Source organism: Belonocnema kinseyi, chromosome 4 (genome assembly GCF_010883055.1).
Source record: "Belonocnema kinseyi isolate 2016_QV_RU_SX_M_011 chromosome 4, B_treatae_v1, whole genome shotgun sequence".
In the NCBI taxonomy this organism is placed as follows: domain Eukaryota; kingdom Metazoa; phylum Arthropoda; class Insecta; order Hymenoptera; family Cynipidae; genus Belonocnema; species Belonocnema kinseyi.
In genome coordinates this window covers 33,180,456-33,185,758 of record NC_046660.1, presented here as the reverse complement: position 1 = coordinate 33,185,758, position 5,303 = coordinate 33,180,456, and positions in this window count along the sequence as shown.

Genomic DNA, 5,303 nt, shown 5'->3' with positions numbered 1-5,303 from the left:
CCATATATATCTTTTGAAAATTAAAATTCGAAAATTTTTTCTAAAGCCTCCAGGGGACTTTGTTTTCGCACGAAAAAATTTTATGTGCCCTTATTGCATCCGCACCCACAATTTAATAAACATTTCAATTCATAAAAAAAGTTTGGAGAAAGTCGATTTTTTCGTAAATTTGTCCTTGGAAAATAATTTTTTGGCAAATTAATAGTCATCCAATTGACTCTCAGATAAAGGATTCATGAGATTGAAAATTTCCCACTCTGATCATCATTTTGTTAAACAAATAAAAACTAAAAGCGTTTGAAATTGAAAATTGTGGATGAAAAACGTTTTAAATTGATCAAATGTAAATGTACTATTGATTTTACAAGGTACTTCTGAATTTTTTTCACAATTAAACAGTTTACACATTTTAACTTTAAAAATTCAACTGTCTAAATTTGAAAGCGTTCGTATAGTTAAAAAAATGTGTACATCCGATTGAAACTTTATAAAATATTTTCAATTTTAAAGTAACTTATAATCAATCGATTCATATTATTAGAAACGCTTTTATTAAATTTTAAATCCTATTGAAGAATTGTTTTAGCTTCAAATATTTTGTTGTTGATCTATTGAATGTGAAATTTTTTTAATTTGAAGAAATATTTGACTGTTCGTTTAAAATGAGAAATGATGAAACATTAAAAAATGTTGAATGTGGATTTAAATTTAAAATGTTGATTAAAAGTTAATTTTAAATCGTCCAATTTTTAATATTTTTAACTTTAAAATGTTTGAAAACTATGATGTCAGTAAAAATTATGTGTATTTATATTTTTCAAGCAGAAATATTAAAACTGTTCGATTTAGAAAATCTTAGTTTTAAATTTGTCAGTATAACGGCATTTAATTTGTAATCATTCAATTGAAGTGTTTGAATTTGAAGTTTAGTTTTGATTACTTCAAATGATAACATTTTCAGTTATAAGAGTTCGAATTTTTTAATTTTAATGACCGTTTGACAGTGAAACCCTGATCAAAAAATAGTCCCCGAATTTGTACAGTTACAGCTTAAAATGTTTTTAAAAAAATCTACAATGTGATGCAATTTTATATTTGTAATATATGTTGGCAGCGCTGATTTCCAAGACGGCGTTTTTTATTAAGTTCTTTGTTTTGTACGGTATTCCCTCCATTTTTTTAGTCTTGTTTCAAGCAGATCCAAGCCGGGCGTCATATTCATTGCGCAGTTCATTATTCATATTGCGACTTGCGTGGATTTTGTCTTTAGTGATTGTTCAATCGGATTTAACTTATTTTGATGTAAAGAAGAAAGATAATTCTGTTAACATTTTTATTTTGTGAGGAATGATGGCAGAAAAGTTACCAAAGCCGAAGTCTGAAACTGACGATTCCAGCGATTCCTATGATTCCCCCGACTCTCCCCCAAAAAGTGAATTTGAAAGATCATGCCGAGAAATGAGAAGAAAATTGAAGGGAGTGAAGTTTACTGAATTAAGACGATTTGGAAGTTTTTATAAAAGTGACTGGAGTGATAAGAAGCTTAGAAAAATCGCTCAAACCGAGAAATTTCCCAAAGAAGTTTTTGATACAAAAAATTGGAAATCAATAATCATTGAATTTTTTAATTTTTACTTCTCTGCAGAATCCCCGTGTCCAATTGAGAATACAATATTTTCAGCTATTTCTTTGCTCAACGTTTCAGTGATAGAAGATGAAGAAATCACGTATAAAAGAGTTTTTGAGGCCAGTGAATACATGGCAAGCGATGTCACAGGACCATTTTTTTCCTTAAGAGTCTTTTGTGAAAACTTGCACTTCTATGGAAAATTTTCAGGTAGGTTCGATGAATAATGTTCAATTTTTGTAAGGCTTAGTAATAATAAACAGTGTCTACACGAATATAATTGTTTTGTATACGCGTAGACGCTGTGTATATTGAATCAGGGTGGCCGGAAGCGTTGCCATTTTTACTCTGGCTTCCGAGAAAATATCTTTGCTATGCTGATACTTTTATATGCATTTTTTAAATTGTGGCTGGAACAATATAGATAAAATAGAATTGGAAAAATTATATTTCTTCATTTGAACGTTCAAAACTTCATGTACATCGACTTTTTTCCACTTGTTTTCTAAATGCGACTTTTGAAGACTTCGAAGAAAAATGCGAATAATCGACTGCCTGTCCTTTTTTCTCAGAAGTTCGCTATTCCTACTGCCATTCTTCTTCATGAAACGGTTACAATTTAAATTCAAGAAAACATCAAATTCTATGATTTTAATTGAAAATATTAAAAATGCAATATTTCTCATTAAAGCTTTATTCTGAGAATATTTTAAATTATTAGAGCTTTAAACTGAACAATTTCTAGTTCCATGAATCAGTATTTAAAGTTTTAATTTTTTTAGGGTTTACCAAGAATCTACTTTTTGTAAACAGTAAAAAGAATATTTGAAAGTACATCTTAAAAAAAAAAACTTTAAAAAGCAAAATTGTGCAAAAAAAACTGCTTATTAGAGACAGTTTATATGACAATTGAGAGAAGGAGAAAAAGAAAAGAGACAACCAAACCATCTCGCTCTTTTGTTTTATTGCTTGTGCATCTATTTTATATTGCAACAAACCATACTGTAATAAACCGTAACAAAATATTTTAATAACACCCCCCCCCCTCTCTCTTTGTACGTAACATTTAGTTTCCAGAAATATTTTGCTAGTTATTGCTAGTAGAATTAGGCATGTTGTCCGAAATTCAAATACTAGTATTTTAATCTTTTAATACTTTTAACATAGAATCTTTTATAAACGAAATAAAACAGTCTTTCAGATACTGATATAAAATTTCAAAACTTTTCAATTTATTTTGAACAAAAGTATCTTTTCTTATATAAAAGATGTTTTTTTTTTAGCAAAACCAGAGTCAGTGCTCTGGTTGTCGTTCTAAGTAGTCGCGTAATCTTTTATTTCAGTTTCAATATATTTTTGTCGGACGTACTTCCATTTCTTGTATTCTGAAAATGATATAAAATATAACTTTTTATTTTTAAAATATCTGGATTTATTTATCCTTATACTTCCGTAAACAAATTAAGACTTCGTTGGAAGATGGCCAAATTCTTAATTTTCTAATAAAAATTGTGAAAATAATAAATTCTTCGATATTTGCAAAGAATTATAGAAAAAAGTAATCGGAGAAATATCTTACTTGATTCTGTAAAAAATGGAGCCTATTTGTTAAAAATAGTCAGACTCTTAATTTTTTAGTCGAAATTCATTATAGAATTAATAATTCTTGGTGAATTGACAAAGACACATAGAAAAGAGTCATCTGAAAAATATTCTTCGTTGACTCCGTAAAGAAATTGTGCCTACTCCTTGAAAAATAACCACAATCTGAATGTTTATGAAAACTGCTTAAATAATTAATAATTATTGTAAATTTGCAAAGAATCAGTAACTTATCAGTATAAATGTTTACATCGATAATGTAAACCTATGCGATAATCTTCGCGACTCGAAAACACTTGCACTATACTATTTACGTAGTAAAACTGAAGGGTTCGCGGTCTAAACCTGTTAACTGACATGTCAGAAATTCTACACGGGGAAGGAAAATCGTTATTTTTTTAATTTTCTATCTTTTTTTAACTGCAAAATGTTTTTTGTTAATTTACTAGAAAAAAGAATACTCGTTAGTTTTATATCATTTGCGCGAGAATTGAAGGTTATATGACAATTGAAAGCTATTCATATGTTATATACAAATGGTCTAGTGGTCTAAACATGTTAACTGCAATTTTCTACCGCTGGTTTTCACAGGCCAGTTTTACATGTCAAAATTTTTGGAATCACATGCCGAACATATATGTAATTGCAAAAATTAAAAATAGTTTATTGCTAAAATTTGCCAAGTGTTCGTAATCGAGACACGTTGCTCACTGGTATGTGTCTCACTGGCACGGTTAACAGGTTTAGACCGCGGACCTATGCTCTTGATACCAAAACGCATTTTCGAAAATCCATTTTAAAAAACTAAAAGGAATTTTTCCGTTTCGCTTGGGGAATATTAACTACATATAAAAATGTTCCATAAAATATTTTAAAAATAAATTTCGAAAAAATGTCTGTTAACAGGTTTAGACCGCAGAACCTTCCACTAGTAACATCGTCGCCATTGACCTCCTTTCACACATTTGAATACTTGAATTTTCAACACAATAATTACATTATGAACATAATAGTTGATTTTTCCAAAAAACTAAATCCTCTAAAAAAATTGAATTATCAAACAAAAAATATGACTTCAGCAAAAAGTTAATATTCCACGAAACTGTTGCATTTTTACTTAACAAAAATGAATTTTCAAATCAAGAAAATTATTTTTTTTAACCAAACAGGAAAATTTTTAAGTAAAAAATATCAATCTTATAAAAGTTGGAAGAGTTACATTTTCAGTTGAAAAATAAATTTTAATCAAGAAAGAGGCTTTTCCAGTAAAGAGTTAAATTTTCAACCAAAGACATAAGCTTTCAATCAAAAAAATTGCCATCAAGGTAGTTACGAGGGTAGTTCAATAAGTCCTTAGAAAGACCAACAGATGGCGCGCGAATCGCTCAAAATCATCTGTTTTCAGTCAGCAACCACTCCCGACTAGATATATGGTGCAGTCACAGTCCACATCTTCTGAGTTACGTGTTTTTATAACCAATTGAAAAAAAAATTGTTCGTTAAGAAAAATGTAAAAAAACGAGTTCAGAGCGGTAATCAAATATTTTCATTTAAAGAGTTTAACTCCATATGAGATAAAAAATGAATTGGACTCAGTTCATGGCACATCTGCCCCTGCCTTAGCAACGGTTTATAACTGGGTAAATGAATTTAAGCGTGATCGTACATCAATAAGTGACGAACCACGTTCAGGAAGGCCCGTAGAAACAAGTACTCCCGAAATCATCAATAAAATCCACGATATGGTGTTGAAGGATAGAAGATTAAAAGTGCGTGAGTGAGCTGAGGCCACAAGGATATCTATGCAGTTGTTTCAATTCTACATGAAAAATTAGGCATGAAAAAGCTATCGGCAAGATGGGTGCCGCGTTTGCTCTAAGCTGAGAATAAACGCAATAGAGTGGTCGCCTCTGAGGCTCTTTTGGCGCGCATAAGTCGGAATCGTGAGGAATTTTTTCGTCGATTTGTGTGGCGACAACGCCCGAGTTCACACATGCTTCGTTTCAATGGCTAAAATTGAAGAACTAAAATTCGAATTGGTCGAACACCCACCGTATTCACCAGATTTAGCCTC